A 17673-nucleotide genomic window follows, 5' to 3' on the forward strand; every position below is an offset into this window, starting at 1 on the left:
AGCATGTCTTCTTAACGGGAGTCCAGGTGGCCATCTCCACAAATGGACTTTTCAGAATCCTTGGGTGGCACCGTAGTCGGAAACCAATTCTGGTTATCGCTTCTCGGCCTTTTGGCTAAGATCAAGTGTAGTATCTGTTCTTATCAGTTTAATATCTGATACGTCCCCTATCTGGGGACCATATATTAAATGGATTTTTAGAACAGGGAGATGGAAAAAGAGCTTGCTCTGTCCACTCCACGCATTGACCTGGTATTGCAGTATCTCCAGGACCGGTGCACGCCTTCTTTAATGCAGTTTCTAAAATCAGAAAGAATTGAATTCAATGCTTTTTGTTCATTTGGCTTGTTTGTCGGATTTTGGGATGGACTCTTTGGCTTTGCTTTTCTTCTCCTCATTGGATTTTTCATGTTAAAAGTTGCAGAAGCCAGATGACAAGCTCATTTTGGTTCAACTTCAGCAACTGTGCATTGCATTGCCATGTAATGTAATGCAATGCTATCTATCTAGCTCTCCCTCTATACTTCCTTTTGGATAAACAGACATATTAGGCAAGCATTTTGGAGCTTTCACCTAAATAACTACAGGTGGTGAGATAAGCTGCACAATATAATTGACCTTTCAGTATATTGTTGCACACACACCATCTATTTAGCAAATGCCCTTGTTATCAACAGCAGCCTTTTAAACTCACCTGAGCTAACAGGTATGTGAGCTGGTTACTCTGCTGCGCTTAAAATTTCTTTTTTGGTTTGCTACAATGCCTTTTCTGAAACGTTGTCTCCCTCTGCTGGAACACTGACTTCTTTCATTTAATGCCTGCAGACTATAAAAGAGAAACCAACCCAAAAAGTTTGGTTGATTAGTCTGTGGCATTCTTTTAAACTGTTGCTTATGGCGGTCTCTGTGAGCTTCTCAGTGACATTCAGCCATCCAGGTATCCCGCCTGCAGTAGACGGAATGTGGCAACGGAACGCTGGCTGCGCGTGTCATAATAGGCTCTGAGCCTTTATATACCTGCGCACAGCAGCAGCCACCTTCAGTCTGCTGCTGGACAGCCAGCAGCAGCAGCAGCAGCAGGAGAGGTAATTAATCAGCAACCCTCCTGCTAAGGGTAGACAGCTGCTCGTTCCACCCCCCCCCCCCCGCCTTAATTGGTTCTCCTCCCTTCCAACGGTGTTGAGGCGGGTGGGAACAGCCGGGGGTTGAGGGTACTGTGCTAAAAGAGGTGGAGTTATGCAGATCTAAAACGCGTGGATTGCAGCAGCAGCAAGCCGAAAAGTGCAGGCATGTGAGGGATCTAGAGGTTGACAGCATGTCTTCTTAACGGGAGTCCAGGTGGCCATCTCCACAAATGGACTTTTCAGAATCCTTGGGTGGCACCGTAGTCGGAAACCAATTCTGGTTATCGCTTCTCGGCCTTTTGGCTAAGATCAAGTGTAGTATCTGTTCTTATCAGTTTAATATCTGATACGTCCCCTATCTGGGGACCATATATTAAATGGATTTTTAGAACAGGGAGATGGAAAAAGAGCTTGCTCTGTCCACTCCACGCATTGACCTGGTATTGCAGTATCTCCAGGACCGGTGCACCCCTTCTTTAATGCAGTTTCTAAAATCAGAAAGAATTGAATTCAATGCTTTTTGTTCATTTGGCTTGTTTGTCGGATTTTGGGATGGACTCTTTGGCTTTGCTTTTCTTCTCCTCATTGGATTTTTCATGTTAAAAGTTGCAGAAGCCAGATGACAAGCTCATTTTGGTTCAACTTCAGCAACTGTGCATTGCATTGCCATGTAATGTAATGCAATGCTATCTATCTAGCTCTCCCTCTATACTTCCTTTTGGATAAACAGACATATTAGGCAAGCATTTTGGAGCTTTCACCTAAATAACTACAGGTGGTGAGATAAGCTGCACAATATAATTGACCTTTCAGTATATTGTTGCACACACACCATCTATTTAGCAAATGCCCTTGTTATCAACAGCAGCCTTTTAAACTCACCTGAGCTAACAGGTATGTGAGCTGGTTACTCTGCTGCGCTTAAAATTTCTTTTTTGGTTTGCTACAATGCCTTTTCTGAAACGTTGTCTCCCTCTGCTGGAACACTGACTTCTTTCATTTAATGCCTGCAGACTATAAAAGAGAAACCAACCCAAAAAGTTTGGTTGATTAGTCTGTGGCATTCTTTTAAACTGTTGCTTATGGCGGTCTCTGTGAGCTTCTCAATGACATTCAGCCATCCAGGTATCCCGCCTGCAGTAGACGGAATGTGGCAATGGAACGCTGGCTGCGCGTGTCATAATAGGCTCTGAGCCTTTATATACCTGCGCACAGCAGCAGCCACCTTCAGTCTGCTGCTGGACAGCCAGCAGCAGCAGCAGCAGCAGGAGAGGTAATTAATCAGCAACCCTCCTGCTAAGGGTAGACAGCTGCTCGTTCCACACCCCCCCCCCGCCTTAATTGGTTCTCCTCCCTTCCAACGGTGTTGAGGCGGGTGGGAACAGCCGGGGGTTGAGGGTACTGTGCTAAAAGAGGTGGAGTTATGCAGATCTAAAACGCGTGGATTGCAGCAGCAGCAAGCCGAAAAGTGCAGGCATGTGAGGGATCTAGAGGTTGACAGCATGTCTTCTTAACGGGAGTCCAGGTGGCCATCTCCACAAATGGACTTTTCAGAATCCTTGGGTGGCACCGTAGTCGGAAACCAATTCTGGTTATCGCTTCTCGGCCTTTTGGCTAAGATCAAGTGTAGTATCTGTTCTTATCAGTTTAATATCTGATACGTCCCCTATCTGGGGACCATATATTAAATGGATTTTTAGAACAGGGAGATGGAAAAAGAGCTTGCTCTGTCCACTCCACGCATTGACGTGGTATTGCAGTATCTCCAGGACCGGTGCACCCCTTCTTTAATGCAGTTTCTAAAATCAGAAAGAATTGAATTCAATGCTTTTTGTTCATTTGGCTTGTTTGTCGGATTTTGGGATGGACTCTTTGGCTTTGCTTTTCTTCTCCTCATTGGATTTTTCATGTTAAAAGTTGCAGAAGCCAGATGACAAGCTCATTTTGGTTCAACTTCAGCAACTGTGCATTGCATTGCCATGTAATGTAATGCAATGCTATCTATCTAGCTCTCCCTCTATACTTCCTTTTGGATAAACAGACATATTAGGCAAGCATTTTGGAGCTTTCACCTAAATAACTACAGGTGGTGAGATAAGCTGCACAATATAATTGACCTTTCAGTATATTGTTGCACACACACCATCTATTTAGCAAATGCCCTTGTTATCAACAGCAGCCTTTTAAACTCACCTGAGCTAACAGGTATGTGAGCTGGTTACTCTGCTGCGCTTAAAATTTCTTTTTTGGTTTGCTACAATGCCTTTTCTGAAACGTTGTCTCCCTCTGCTGGAACACTGACTTCTTTCATTTAATGCCTGCAGACTATAAAAGAGAAACCAACCCAAAAAGTTTGGTTGATTAGTCTGTGGCATTCTTTTAAACTGTTGCTTATGGCGGTCTCTGTGAGCTTCTCAGTGACATTCAGCCATCCAGGTATCCCGCCTGCAGTAGACGGAATGTGGCAATGGAACGCTGGCTGCGCGTGTCATAATAGGCTCTGAGCCTTTATATACCTGCGCACAGCAGCAGCCACCTTCAGTCTGCTGCTGGACAGCCAGCAGCAGCAGCAGCAGGAGAGGTAATTAATCAGCAACCCTCCTGCTAAGGGTAGACAGCTGCTCGTTCCACCCCCCCCGCCCCCGCCTTAATTGGTTCTCCTCCCTTCCAACGGTGTTGAGGCGGGTGGGAACAGCCGGGGGTTGAGGGTACTGTGCTAAAAGAGGTGGAGTTATGCAGATCTAAAACGCGTGGATTGCAGCAGCAGCAAGCCGAAAAGTGCAGGCATGTGAGGGATCTAGAGGTTGACAGCATGTCTTCTTAACGGGAGTCCAGGTGGCCATCTCCACAAATGGACTTTTCAGAATCCTTGGGTGGCACCGTAGTCGGAAACCAATTCTGGTTATCGCTTCTCGGCCTTTTGGCTAAGATCAAGTGTAGTATCTGTTCTTATCAGTTTAATATCTGATACGTCCTCTATCTGGGGACCATATATTAAATGGATTTTTAGAACAGGGAAATGGAAAAAGAGCTTGCTCTGTCCACTCCACGCATTGACCTGGTATTGCAGTATCTCCAGGACCGGTGCACCCCTTCTTTAATGCAGTTTCTAAAATCAGAAAGAATTGAATTCAATGCTTTTTGTTCATTTGGCTTGTTTGTCGGATTTTGGGATGGACTCTTTGGCTTTGCTTTTCTTCTCCTCATTGGATTTTTCATGTTAAAAGTTGCAGAAGCCAGATGACAAGCTCATTTTGGTTCAACTTCAGCAACTGTGCATTGCATTGCCATGTAATGTAATGCAATGCTATCTATCTAGCTCTCCCTCTATACTTCCTTTTGGATAAACAGACATATTAGGCAAGCATTTTGGAGCTTTCACCTAAATAACTACAGGTGGTGAGATAAGCTGCACAATATAATTGACCTTTCAGTATATTGTTGCACACACACCATCTATTTAGCAAATGCCCTTGTTATCAACAGCAGCCTTTTAAACTCACCTGAGCTAACAGGTATGTGAGCTGGTTACTCTGCTGCGCTTAAAATTTCTTTTTTGGTTTGCTACAATGCCTTTTCTGAAACGTTGTCTCCCTCTGCTGGAACACTGACTTCTTTCATTTAATGCCTGCAGACTATAAAAGAGAAACCAACCCAAAAAGTTTGGTTGATTAGTCTGTGGCATTCTTTTAAACTGTTGCTTATGGCGGTCTCTGTGAGCTTCTCAGTGACATTCAGCCATCCAGGTATCCCGCCTGCAGTAGACGGAATGTGGCAATGGAACGCTGGCTGCGCGTGTCATAATAGGCTCTGAGCCTTTATATACCTGCGCACAGCAGCAGCCACCTTCAGTCTGCTGCTGGACAGCCAGCAGCAGCAGCAGCAGCAGGAGAGGTAATTAATCAGCAACCCTCCTGCTAAGGGTAGACAGCTGCTCGTTCCACCCCCCCCCCCCCCCGCCTTAATTGGTTCTCCTCCCTTCCAACGGTGTTGAGGCGGGTGGGAACTGCCGGGGGTTGAGGGTACTGTGCTAAAAGAGGTGGAGTTATGCAGATCTAAAACGCGTGGATTGCAGCAGCAGCAAGCCGAAAAGTGCAGGCATGTGAGGGATCTAGAGGTTGACAGCATGTCTTCTTAACGGGAGTCCAGGTGGCCATCTCCACAAATGGACTTTTCAGAATCCTTGGGTGGCACCGTAGTCGGAAACCAATTCTGGTTATCGCTTCTCGGCCTTTTGGCTAAGATCAAGTGTAGTATCTGTTCTTATCAGTTTAATATCTGATACGTCCCCTATCTGGGGACCATATATTAAATGGATTTTTAGAACAGGGAGATGGAAAAAGAGCTTGCTCTGTCCACTCCACGCATTGACCTGGTATTGCAGTATCTCCAGGACCGGTGCACCCCTTCTTTAATGCAGTTTCTAAAATCAGAAAGAATTGAATTCAATGCTTTTTGTTCATTTGGCTTGTTTGTCGGATTTTGGGATGGACTCTTTGGCTTTGCTTTTCTTCTCCTCATTGGATTTTTCATGTTAAAAGTTGCAGAAGCCAGATGACAAGCTCATTTTGGTTCAACTTCAGCAACTGTGCATTGCATTGCCATGTAATGTAATGCAATGCTATCTATCTAGCTCTCCCTCTATACTTCCTTTTGGATAAACAGACATATTAGGCAAGCATTTTGGAGCTTTCACCTAAATAACTACAGGTGGTGAGATAAGCTGCACAATATAATTGACCTTTCAGTATATTGTTGCACACACACCATCTATTTAGCAAATGCCCTTGTTATCAACAGCAGCCTTTTAAACTCACCTGAGCTAACAGGTATGTGAGCTGGTTACTCTGCTGCGCTTAAAATTTCTTTTTTGGTTTGCTACAATGCCTTTTCTGAAACGTTGTCTCCCTCTGCTGGAACACTGACTTCTTTCATTTAATGCCTGCAGACTATAAAAGAGAAACCAACCCAAAAAGTTTGGTTGATTAGTCTGTGGCATTCTTTTAAACTGTTGCTTATGGCGGTCTCTGTGAGCTTCTCAGTGACATTCAGCCATCCAGGTATCCCGCCTGCAGTAGACGGAATGTGGCAATGGAACGCTGGCTGCGCGTGTCATAATAGGCTCTGAGCCTTTATATACCTGCGCACAGCAGCAGCCACCTTCAGTCTGCTGCTGGACAGCCAGCAGCAGCAGCAGCAGGAGAGGTAATTAATCAGCAACCCTCCTGCTAAGGGTAGACAGCTGCTCGTTCCACCCCCCCCGCCCCCGCCTTAATTGGTTCTCCTCCCTTCCAACGGTGTTGAGGCGGGTGGGAACAGCCGGGGGTTGAGGGTACTGTGCTAAAAGAGGTGGAGTTATGCAGATCTAAAACGCGTGGATTGCAGCAGCAGCAAGCCGAAAAGTGCAGGCATGTGAGGGATCTAGAGGTTGACAGCATGTCTTCTTAACGGGAGTCCAGGTGGCCATCTCCACAAATGGACTTTTCAGAATCCTTGGGTGGCACCGTAGTCGGAAACCAATTCTGGTTATCGCTTCTCGGCCTTTTGGCTAAGATCAAGTGTAGTATCTGTTCTTATCAGTTTAATATCTGATACGTCCTCTATCTGGGGACCATATATTAAATGGATTTTTAGAACAGGGAAATGGAAAAAGAGCTTGCTCTGTCCACTCCACGCATTGACCTGGTATTGCAGTATCTCCAGGACCGGTGCACCCCTTCTTTAATGCAGTTTCTAAAATCAGAAAGAATTGAATTCAATGCTTTTTGTTCATTTGGCTTGTTTGTCGGATTTTGGGATGGACTCTTTGGCTTTGCTTTTCTTCTCCTCATTGGATTTTTCATGTTAAAAGTTGCAGAAGCCAGATGACAAGCTCATTTTGGTTCAACTTCAGCAACTGTGCATTGCATTGCCATGTAATGTAATGCAATGCTATCTATCTAGCTCTCCCTCTATACTTCCTTTTGGATAAACAGACATATTAGGCAAGCATTTTGGAGCTTTCACCTAAATAACTACAGGTGGTGAGATAAGCTGCACAATATAATTGACCTTTCAGTATATTGTTGCACACACACCATCTATTTAGCAAATGCCCTTGTTATCAACAGCAGCCTTTTAAACTCACCTGAGCTAACAGATATGTGAGCTGGTTACTCTGCTGCGCTTAAAATTTCTTTTTTGGTTTGCTACAATGCCTTTTCTGAAACGTTGTCTCCCTCTGCTGGAACACTGACTTCTTTCATTTAATGCCTGCAGACTATAAAAGAGAAACCAACCCAAAAAGTTTGGTTGATTAGTCTGTGGCATTCTTTTAAACTGTTGCTTATGGCGGTCTCTGTGAGCTTCTCAGTGACATTCAGCCATCCAGGTATCCCGCCTGCAGTAGACGGAATGTGGCAACGGAACGCTGGCTGCGCGTGTCATAATAGGCTCTGAGCCTTTATATACCTGCGCACAGCAGCAGCCACCTTCAGTCTGCTGCTGGACAGCCAGCAGCAGCAGCAGCAGCAGGAGAGGTAATTAATCAGCAACCCTCCTGCTAAGGGTAGACAGCTGCTCGTTCCACCCCCCCCCCCCCCCGCCTTAATTGGTTCTCCTCCCTTCCAACGGTGTTGAGGCGGGTGGGAACAGCCGGGGGTTGAGGGTACTGTGCTAAAAGAGGTGGAGTTATGCAGATCTAAAACGCGTGGATTGCAGCAGCAGCAAGCCGAAAAGTGCAGGCATGTGAGGGATCTAGAGGTTGACAGCATGTCTTCTTAACGGGAGTCCAGGTGGCCATCTCCACAAATGGACTTTTCAGAATCCTTGGGTGGCACCGTAGTCGGAAACCAATTCTGGTTATCGCTTCTCGGCCTTTTGGCTAAGATCAAGTGTAGTATCTGTTCTTATCAGTTTAATATCTGATACGTCCCCTATCTGGGGACCATATATTAAATGGATTTTTAGAACAGGGAGATGGAAAAAGAGCTTGCTCTGTCCACTCCACGCATTGACCTGGTATTGCAGTATCTCCAGGACCGGTGCACCCCTTCTTTAATGCAGTTTCTAAAATCAGAAAGAATTGAATTCAATGCTTTTTGTTCATTTGGCTTGTTTGTCGGATTTTGGGATGGACTCTTTGGCTTTGCTTTTCTTCTCCTCATTGGATTTTTCATGTTAAAAGTTGCAGAAGCCAGATGACAAGCTCATTTTGGTTCAACTTCAGCAACTGTGCATTGCATTGCCATGTAATGTAATGCAATGCTATCTATCTAGCTCTCCCTCTATACTTCCTTTTGGATAAACAGACATATTAGGCAAGCATTTTGGAGCTTTCACCTAAATAACTACAGGTGGTGAGATAAGCTGCACAATATAATTGACCTTTCAGTATATTGTTGCACACACACCATCTATTTAGCAAATGCCCTTGTTATCAACAGCAGCCTTTTAAACTCACCTGAGCTAACAGGTATGTGAGCTGGTTACTCTGCTGCGCTTAAAATTTCTTTTTTGGTTTGCTACAATGCCTTTTCTGAAACGTTGTCTCCCTCTGCTGGAACACTGACTTCTTTCATTTAATGCCTGCAGACTATAAAAGAGAAACCAACCCAAAAAGTTTGGTTGATTAGTCTGTGGCATTCTTTTAAACTGTTGCTTATGGCGGTCTCTGTGAGCTTCTCAGTGACATTCAGCCATCCAGGTATCCCGCCTGCAGTAGACGGAATGTGGCAATGGAACGCTGGCTGCGCGTGTCATAATAGGCTCTGAGCCTTTATATACCTGCGCACAGCAGCAGCCACCTTCAGTCTGCTGCTGGACAGCCAGCAGCAGCAGCAGCAGCAGGAGAGGTAATTAATCAGCAACCCTCCTGCTAAGGGTAGACAGCTGCTCGTTCCACCCCCCCCCCCCCCCCGCCTTAATTGGTTCTCCTCCCTTCCAACGGTGTTGAGGCGGGTGGGAACTGCCGGGGGTTGAGGGTACTGTGCTAAAAGAGGTGGAGTTATGCAGATCTAAAACGCGTGGATTGCAGCAGCAGCAAGCCGAAAAGTGCAGGCATGTGAGGGATCTAGAGGTTGACAGCATGTCTTCTTAACGGGAGTCCAGGTGGCCATCTCCACAAATGGACTTTTCAGAATCCTTGGGTGGCACCGTAGTCGGAAACCAATTCTGGTTATCGCTTCTCGGCCTTTTGGCTAAGATCAAGTGTAGTATCTGTTCTTATCAGTTTAATATCTGATACGTCCCCTATCTGGGGACCATATATTAAATGGATTTTTAGAACAGGGAGATGGAAAAAGAGCTTGCTCTGTCCACTCCACGCATTGACCTGGTATTGCAGTATCTCCAGGACCGGTGCACCCCTTCTTTAATGCAGTTTCTAAAATCAGAAAGAATTGAATTCAATGCTTTTTGTTCATTTGGCTTGTTTGTCGGATTTTGGGATGGACTCTTTGGCTTTGCTTTTCTTCTCCTCATTGGATTTTTCATGTTAAAAGTTGCAGAAGCCAGATGACAAGCTCATTTTGGTTCAACTTCAGCAACTGTGCATTGCATTGCCATGTAATGTAATGCAATGCTATCTATCTAGCTCTCCCTCTATACTTCCTTTTGGATAAACAGACATATTAGGCAAGCATTTTGGAGCTTTCACCTAAATAACTACAGGTGGTGAGATAAGCTGCACAATATAATTGACCTTTCAGTATATTGTTGCACACACACCATCTATTTAGCAAATGCCCTTGTTATCAACAGCAGCCTTTTAAACTCACCTGAGCTAACAGGTATGTGAGCTGGTTACTCTGCTGCGCTTAAAATTTCTTTTTTGGTTTGCTACAATGCCTTTTCTGAAACGTTGTCTCCCTCTGCTGGAACACTGACTTCTTTCATTTAATGCCTGCAGACTATAAAAGAGAAACCAACCCAAAAAGTTTGGTTGATTAGTCTGTGGCATTCTTTTAAACTGTTGCTTATGGCGGTCTCTGTGAGCTTCTCAATGACATTCAGCCATCCAGGTATCCCGCCTGCAGTAGACGGAATGTGGCAATGGAACGCTGGCTGCGCGTGTCATAATAGGCTCTGAGCCTTTATATACCTGCGCACAGCAGCAGCCACCTTCAGTCTGCTGCTGGACAGCCAGCAGCAGCAGCAGCAGCAGGAGAGGTAATTAATCAGCAACCCTCCTGCTAAGGGTAGACAGCTGCTCGTTCCACACCCCCCCCCCCGCCTTAATTGGTTCTCCTCCCTTCCAATGGTGTTGAGGCGGGTGGGAACAGCCGGGGGTTGAGGGTACTGTGCTAAAAGAGGTGGAGTTATGCAGATCTAAAACGCGTGGATTGCAGCAGCAGCAAGCCGAAAAGTGCAGGCATGTGAGGGATCTAGAGGTTGACAGCATGTCTTCTTAACGGGAGTCCAGGTGGCCATCTCCACAAATGGACTTTTCAGAATCCTTGGGTGGCACCGTAGTCGGAAACCAATTCTGGTTATCGCTTCTCGGCCTTTTGGCTAAGATCAAGTGTAGTATCTGTTCTTATCAGTTTAATATCTGATACGTCCCCTATCTGGGGACCATATATTAAATGGATTTTTAGAACAGGGAGATGGAAAAAGAGCTTGCTCTGTCCACTCCACGCATTGACCTGGTATTGCAGTATCTCCAGGACCGGTGCACCCCTTCTTTAATGCAGTTTCTAAAATCAGAAAGAATTGAATTCAATGCTTTTTGTTCATTTGGCTTGTTTGTCGGATTTTGGGATGGACTCTTTGGCTTTGCTTTTCTTCTCCTCATTGGATTTTTCATGTTAAAAGTTGCAGAAGCCAGATGACAAGCTCATTTTGGTTCAACTTCAGCAACTGTGCATTGCATTGCCATGTAATGTAATGCAATGCTATCTATCTAGCTCTCCCTCTATACTTCCTTTTGGATAAACAGACATATTAGGCAAGCATTTTGGAGCTTTCACCTAAATAACTACAGGTGGTGAGATAAGCTGCACAATATAATTGACCTTTCAGTATATTGTTGCACACACACCATCTATTTAGCAAATGCCCTTGTTATCAACAGCAGCCTTTTAAACTCACCTGAGCTAACAGGTATGTGAGCTGGTTACTCTGCTGCGCTTAAAATTTCTTTTTTGGTTTGCTACAATGCCTTTTCTGAAACGTTGTCTCCCTCTGCTGGAACACTGACTTCTTTCATTTAATGCCTGCAGACTATAAAAGAGAAACCAACCCAAAAAGTTTGGTTGATTAGTCTGTGGCATTCTTTTAAACTGTTGCTTATGGCGGTCTCTGTGAGCTTCTCAGTGACATTCAGCCATCCAGGTATCCCGCCTGCAGTAGACGGAATGTGGCAATGGAACGCTGGCTGCGCGTGTCATAATAGGCTCTGAGCCTTTATATACCTGCGCACAGCAGCAGCCACCTTCAGTCTGCTGCTGGACAGCCAGCAGCAGCAGCAGCAGGAGAGGTAATTAATCAGCAACCCTCCTGCTAAGGGTAGACAGCTGCTCGTTCCACCCCCCCCGCCCCCGCCTTAATTGGTTCTCCTCCCTTCCAACGGTGTTGAGGCGGGTGGGAACAGCCGGGGGTTGAGGGTACTGTGCTAAAAGAGGTGGAGTTATGCAGATCTAAAACGCGTGGATTGCAGCAGCAGCAAGCCGAAAAGTGCAGGCATGTGAGGGATCTAGAGGTTGACAGCATGTCTTCTTAACGGGAGTCCAGGTGGCCATCTCCACAAATGGACTTTTCAGAATCCTTGGGTGGCACCGTAGTCGGAAACCAATTCTGGTTATCGCTTCTCGGCCTTTTGGCTAAGATCAAGTGTAGTATCTGTTCTTATCAGTTTAATATCTGATACGTCCTCTATCTGGGGACCATATATTAAATGGATTTTTAGAACAGGGAAATGGAAAAAGAGCTTGCTCTGTCCACTCCACGCATTGACCTGGTATTGCAGTATCTCCAGGACCGGTGCACCCCTTCTTTAATGCAGTTTCTAAAATCAGAAAGAATTGAATTCAATGCTTTTTGTTCATTTGGCTTGTTTGTCGGATTTTGGGATGGACTCTTTGGCTTTGCTTTTCTTCTCCTCATTGGATTTTTCATGTTAAAAGTTGCAGAAGCCAGATGACAAGCTCATTTTGGTTCAACTTCAGCAACTGTGCATTGCATTGCCATGTAATGTAATGCAATGCTATCTATCTAGCTCTCCCTCTATACTTCCTTTTGGATAAACAGACATATTAGGCAAGCATTTTGGAGCTTTCACCTAAATAACTACAGGTGGTGAGATAAGCTGCACAATATAATTGACCTTTCAGTATATTGTTGCACACACACCATCTATTTAGCAAATGCCCTTGTTATCAACAGCAGCCTTTTAAACTCACCTGAGCTAACAGGTATGTGAGCTGGTTACTCTGCTGCGCTTAAAATTTCTTTTTTGGTTTGCTACAATGCCTTTTCTGAAACGTTGTCTCCCTCTGCTGGAACACTGACTTCTTTCATTTAATGCCTGCAGACTATAAAAGAGAAACCAACCCAAAAAGTTTGGTTGATTAGTCTGTGGCATTCTTTTAAACTGTTGCTTATGGCGGTCTCTGTGAGCTTCTCAGTGACATTCAGCCATCCAGGTATCCCGCCTGCAGTAGACGGAATGTGGCAACGGAACGCTGGCTGCGCGTGTCATAATAGGCTCTGAGCCTTTATATACCTGCGCACAGCAGCAGCCACCTTCAGTCTGCTGCTGGACAGCCAGCAGCAGCAGCAGCAGGAGAGGTAATTAATCAGCAACCCTCCTGCTAAGGGTAGACAGCTGCTCGTTCCACCCCCCCCCCCCCGCCTTAATTGGTTCTCCTCCCTTCCAACGGTGTTGAGGCGGGTGGGAACAGCCGGGGGTTGAGGGTACTGTGCTAAAAGAGGTGGAGTTATGCAGATCTAAAACGCGTGGATTGCAGCAGCAGCAAGCCGAAAAGTGCAGGCATGTGAGGGATCTAGAGGTTGACAGCATGTCTTCTTAACGGGAGTCCAGGTGGCCATCTCCACAAATGGACTTTTCAGAATCCTTGGGTGGCACCGTAGTCGGAAACCAATTCTGGTTATCGCTTCTCGGCCTTTTGGCTAAGATCAAGTGTAGTATCTGTTCTTATCAGTTTAATATCTGATACGTCCCCTATCTGGGGACCATATATTAAATGGATTTTTAGAACAGGGAGATGGAAAAAGAGCTTGCTCTGTCCACTCCACGCATTGACCTGGTATTGCAGTATCTCCAGGACCGGTGCACCCCTTCTTTAATGCAGTTTCTAAAATCAGAAAGAATTGAATTCAATGCTTTTTGTTCATTTGGCTTGTTTGTCGGATTTTGGGATGGACTCTTTGGCTTTGCTTTTCTTCTCCTCATTGGATTTTTCATGTTAAAAGTTGCAGAAGCCAGATGACAAGCTCATTTTGGTTCAACTTCAGCAACTGTGCATTGCATTGCCATGTAATGTAATGCAATGCTATCTATCTAGCTCTCCCTCTATACTTCCTTTTGGATAAACAGACATATTAGGCAAGCATTTTGGAGCTTTCACCTAAATAACTACAGGTGGTGAGATAAGCTGCACAATATAATTGACCTTTCAGTATATTGTTGCACACACACCATCTATTTAGCAAATGCCCTTGTTATCAACAGCAGCCTTTTAAACTCACCTGAGCTAACAGGTATGTGAGCTGGTTACTCTGCTGCGCTTAAAATTTCTTTTTTGGTTTGCTACAATGCCTTTTCTGAAACGTTGTCTCCCTCTGCTGGAACACTGACTTCTTTCATTTAATGCCTGCAGACTATAAAAGAGAAACCAACCCAAAAAGTTTGGTTGATTAGTCTGTGGCATTCTTTTAAACTGTTGCTTATGGCGGTCTCTGTGAGCTTCTCAGTGACATTCAGCCATCCAGGTATCCCGCCTGCAGTAGACGGAATGTGGCAATGGAACGCTGGCTGCGCGTGTCATAATAGGCTCTGAGCCTTTATATACCTGCGCACAGCAGCAGCCACCTTCAGTCTGCTGCTGGACAGCCAGCAGCAGCAGCAGCAGGAGAGGTAATTAATCAGCAACCCTCCTGCTAAGGGTAGACAGCTGCTCGTTCCACCCCCCCCCCCGGCCTTAATTGGTTCTCCTCCCTTCCAACGGTGTTGAGGCGGGTGGGAACAGCCGGGGGTTGAGGGTACTGTGCTAAAAGAGGTGGAGTTATGCAGATCTAAAACGCGTGGATTGCAGCAGCAGCAAGCCGAAAAGTGCAGGCATGTGAGGGATCTAGAGGTTGACAGCATGTCTTCTTAACGGGAGTCCAGGTGGCCATCTCCACAAATGGACTTTTCAGAATCCTTGGGTGGCACCGTAGTCGGAAACCAATTCTGGTTATCGCTTCTCGGCCTTTTGGCTAAGATCAAGTGTAGTATCTGTTCTTATCAGTTTAATATCTGATACGTCCCCTATCTGGGGACCATATATTAAATGGATTTTTAGAACAGGGAGATGGAAAAAGAGCTTGCTCTGTCCACTCCACGCATTGACCTGGTATTGCAGTATCTCCAGGACCGGTGCACCCCTTCTTTAATGCAGTTTCTAAAATCAGAAAGAATTGAATTCAATGCTTTTTGTTCATTTGGCTTGTTTGTCGGATTTTGGGATGGACTCTTTGGCTTTGCTTTTCTTCTCCTCATTGGATTTTTCATGTTAAAAGTTGCAGAAGCCAGATGACAAGCTCATTTTGGTTCAACTTCAGCAACTGTGCATTGCATTGCCATGTAATGTAATGCAATGCTATCTATCTAGCTCTCCCTCTATACTTCCTTTTGGATAAACAGACATATTAGGCAAGCATTTTGGAGCTTTCACCTAAATAACTACAGGTGGTGAGATAAGCTGCACAATATAATTTACCTTTCAGTATATTGTTGCACACACACCATCTATTTAGCAAATGCCCTTGTTATCAACAGCAGCCTTTTAAACTCACCTGAGCTAACAGGTATGTGAGCTGGTTACTCTGCTGCGCTTAAAATTTCTTTTTTGGTTTGCTACAATGCCTTTTCTGAAACGTTGTCTCCCTCTGCTGGAACACTGACTTCTTTCATTTAATGCCTGCAGACTATAAAAGAGAAACCAACCCAAAAAGTTTGGTTGATTAGTCTGTGGCATTCTTTTAAACTGTTGCTTATGGCGGTCTCTGTGAGCTTCTCAGTGACATTCAGCCATCCAGGTATCCCGCCTGCAGTAGACGGAATGTGGCAATGGAACGCTGGCTGCGCGTGTCATAATAGGCTCTGAGCCTTTATATACCTGCGCACAGCAGCAGCCACCTTCAGTCTGCTGCTGGACAGCCAGCAGCAGCAGCAGCAGCAGGAGAGGTAATTAGTCAGCAACCCTCCTGCTAAGGGTAGGCAGCTGCTCGTTCCACCCCCCCCCCCCCGCCTTAATTGGTTCTCCTCCCTTCCAACGGTGTTGAGGCGGGTGGGAACAGCCGGGGGTTGAGGGTACTGTGCTAAAAGAGGTGGAGTTATGCAGATCTAAAACGCGTGGATTGCAGCAGCAGCAAGCCGAAAAGTGCAGGCATGTGAGGGATCTAGAGGTTGACAGCATGTCTTCTTAACGGGAGTCCAGGTGGCCATCTCCACAAATGGACTTTTCAGAATCCTTGGGTGGCACCGTAGTCGGAAACCAATTCTGGTTATCGCTTCTCGGCCTTTTGGCTAAGATCAAGTGTAGTATCTGTTCTTATCAGTTTAATATCTGATACGTCCCCTATCTGGGGACCATATATTAAATGGATTTTTAGAACAGGGAGATGGAAAAAGAGCTTGCTCTGTCCACTCCACGCATTGACCTGGTATTGCAGTATCTCCAGGACCGGTGCACCCCTTCTTTAATGCAGTTTCTAAAATCAGAAAGAATTGAATTCAATGCTTTTTGTTCATTTGGCTTGTTTGTCGGATTTTGGGATGGACTCTTTGGCTTTGCTTTTCTTCTCCTCATTGGATTTTTCATGTTAAAAGTTGCAGAAGCCAGATGACAAGCTCATTTTGGTTCAACTTCAGCAACTGTGCATTGCATTGCCATGTAATGTAATGCAATGCTATCTATCTAGCTCTCCCTCTATACTTCCTTTTGGATAAACAGACATATTAGGCAAGCATTTTGGAGCTTTCACCTAAATAACTACAGGTGGTGAGATAAGCTGCACAATATAATTGACCTTTCAGTATATTGTTGCACACACACCATCTATTTAGCAAATGCCCTTGTTATCAACAGCAGCCTTTTAAACTCACCTGAGCTAACAGGTATGTGAGCTGGTTATTCTGCTGCGCTTAAAATTTCTTTTTTGGTTTGCTACAATGCCTTTTCTGAAACGTTGTCTCCCTCTGCTGGAACACTGACTTCTTTCATTTAATGCCTGCAGACTATAAAAGAGAAACCAACCCAAAAAGTTTGGTTGATTAGTCTGTGGCATTCTTTTAAACTGTTGCTTATGGCGGTCTCTGTGAGCTTCTCAGTGACATTCAGCCATCCAGGTATCCCGCCTGCAGTAGACGGAATGTGGCAATGGAACGCTGGCTGCGCGTGTCATAATAGGCTCTGAGCCTTTATATACCTGCGCACAGCAGCAGCCACCTTCAGTCTGCTGCTGGACAGCCAGCAGCAGCAGCAGCAGCAGGAGAGGTAATTAATCAGCAACCCTCCTGCTAAGGGTAGACAGCTGCTCGTTCCACCCCCCCCCCCGCCTTAATTGGTTCTCCTCCCTTCCAACGGCGTTGAGGCGGGTGGGAACAGCCGGAGGTTGAGGGTACTGTGCTAAAAGAGGTGGAGTTATGCAGATCTAAAACGCGTGGATTGCAGCAGCAGCAAGCCGAAAAGTGCAGGCATGTGAGGGATCTAGAGGTTGACAGCATGTCTTCTTAACGGGAGTCCAGGTGGCCATCTCCACAAATGAACTTTTCAGAATCCTTGGGTGGCACCGTAGTCGGAAACCAATTCTGGTTATCGCTTCTCGGCCTTTTGGCTAAGAACAAGTGTAGTATCTGTTCTTATCAGTTTAATATCTGATACGTCCCCTATCTGGGGACCATATATTAAATGGATTTTTAGAACAGGGAGATGGAAAAAGAGCTTGCTCTGTCCACTCCACGCATTGACCTGGTATTGCAGTATCTCCAGGACCGGTGCACCCCTTCTTTAATGCAGTTTCTAAAATCAGAAAGAATTGAATTCAATGCTTTTTGTTCATTTGGCTTGTTTGTCGGATTTTGGGATGGACTCTTTGGCTTTGCTTTTCTTCTCCTCATTGGATTTTTCATGTTAAAAGTTGCAGAAGCCAGATGACAAGCTCATTTTGGTTCAACTTCAGCAACTGTGCATTGCATTGCCATGTAATGTAATGCAATGCTATCTATCTAGCTCTCCCTCTATACTTCCTTTTGGATAAACAGACATATTAGGCAAGCATTTTGGAGCTTTCACCTAAATAACTACAGGTGGTGAGATAAGCTGCACAATATAATTGACCTTTCAGT

General features: G+C 45.3%; 14 non-coding genes across 14 annotated transcripts; all 14 read left to right on the plus strand.

The window, feature by feature from the left end:
• The first annotated feature begins 95 nt into the window (after window positions 1–95).
• On the plus strand, window positions 96–286 carry LOC141159591 (U2 spliceosomal RNA). Its single transcript, XR_012249595.1, has one exon. It is a non-coding gene; the product is annotated as a U2 spliceosomal RNA (small nuclear RNA).
• A 1121-nt stretch (window positions 287–1407) lies between these two features.
• Window positions 1408–1598, plus strand: LOC141159004 (U2 spliceosomal RNA). Its single transcript, XR_012249020.1, has one exon. It is a non-coding gene; the product is annotated as a U2 spliceosomal RNA (small nuclear RNA).
• A 1120-nt stretch (window positions 1599–2718) lies between these two features.
• On the plus strand, window positions 2719–2909 carry LOC141159801 (U2 spliceosomal RNA). The gene has a single exon (XR_012249798.1). It is a non-coding gene; the product is annotated as a U2 spliceosomal RNA (small nuclear RNA).
• Window positions 2910–4028: 1119 nt separating this feature from the next.
• LOC141159934 (U2 spliceosomal RNA) lies at window positions 4029–4219 on the plus strand. Its single transcript, XR_012249928.1, has one exon. It is a non-coding gene; the product is annotated as a U2 spliceosomal RNA (small nuclear RNA).
• A 1123-nt stretch (window positions 4220–5342) lies between these two features.
• LOC141159005 (U2 spliceosomal RNA) lies at window positions 5343–5533 on the plus strand. The gene has a single exon (XR_012249021.1). It is a non-coding gene; the product is annotated as a U2 spliceosomal RNA (small nuclear RNA).
• A 1119-nt stretch (window positions 5534–6652) lies between these two features.
• On the plus strand, window positions 6653–6843 carry LOC141159936 (U2 spliceosomal RNA). The gene has a single exon (XR_012249930.1). It is a non-coding gene; the product is annotated as a U2 spliceosomal RNA (small nuclear RNA).
• A 1123-nt stretch (window positions 6844–7966) lies between these two features.
• On the plus strand, window positions 7967–8157 carry LOC141159006 (U2 spliceosomal RNA). The gene has a single exon (XR_012249022.1). It is a non-coding gene; the product is annotated as a U2 spliceosomal RNA (small nuclear RNA).
• A 1124-nt stretch (window positions 8158–9281) lies between these two features.
• Window positions 9282–9472, plus strand: LOC141159007 (U2 spliceosomal RNA). The gene has a single exon (XR_012249023.1). It is a non-coding gene; the product is annotated as a U2 spliceosomal RNA (small nuclear RNA).
• A 1121-nt stretch (window positions 9473–10593) lies between these two features.
• LOC141159010 (U2 spliceosomal RNA) lies at window positions 10594–10784 on the plus strand. Its single transcript, XR_012249025.1, has one exon. It is a non-coding gene; the product is annotated as a U2 spliceosomal RNA (small nuclear RNA).
• Window positions 10785–11903: 1119 nt separating this feature from the next.
• Window positions 11904–12094, plus strand: LOC141159938 (U2 spliceosomal RNA). Its single transcript, XR_012249931.1, has one exon. It is a non-coding gene; the product is annotated as a U2 spliceosomal RNA (small nuclear RNA).
• Window positions 12095–13212: 1118 nt separating this feature from the next.
• On the plus strand, window positions 13213–13403 carry LOC141159011 (U2 spliceosomal RNA). The gene has a single exon (XR_012249026.1). It is a non-coding gene; the product is annotated as a U2 spliceosomal RNA (small nuclear RNA).
• A 1117-nt stretch (window positions 13404–14520) lies between these two features.
• On the plus strand, window positions 14521–14711 carry LOC141159012 (U2 spliceosomal RNA). Its single transcript, XR_012249027.1, has one exon. It is a non-coding gene; the product is annotated as a U2 spliceosomal RNA (small nuclear RNA).
• A 1121-nt stretch (window positions 14712–15832) lies between these two features.
• On the plus strand, window positions 15833–16023 carry LOC141159013 (U2 spliceosomal RNA). Its single transcript, XR_012249028.1, has one exon. It is a non-coding gene; the product is annotated as a U2 spliceosomal RNA (small nuclear RNA).
• Window positions 16024–17142: 1119 nt separating this feature from the next.
• Window positions 17143–17333, plus strand: LOC141159783 (U2 spliceosomal RNA). The gene has a single exon (XR_012249781.1). It is a non-coding gene; the product is annotated as a U2 spliceosomal RNA (small nuclear RNA).
• Window positions 17334–17673: the final 340 nt, after the last annotated feature.

The sequence above is a fragment of the Phyllobates terribilis genome, unplaced genomic scaffold (genome assembly GCF_046119375.1).
Source record: "Phyllobates terribilis strain yellow unplaced genomic scaffold, ASM4611937v1 Scaffold_8__6_contigs__length_399053987, whole genome shotgun sequence".
Classification (NCBI taxonomy): domain Eukaryota; kingdom Metazoa; phylum Chordata; class Amphibia; order Anura; family Dendrobatidae; genus Phyllobates; species Phyllobates terribilis.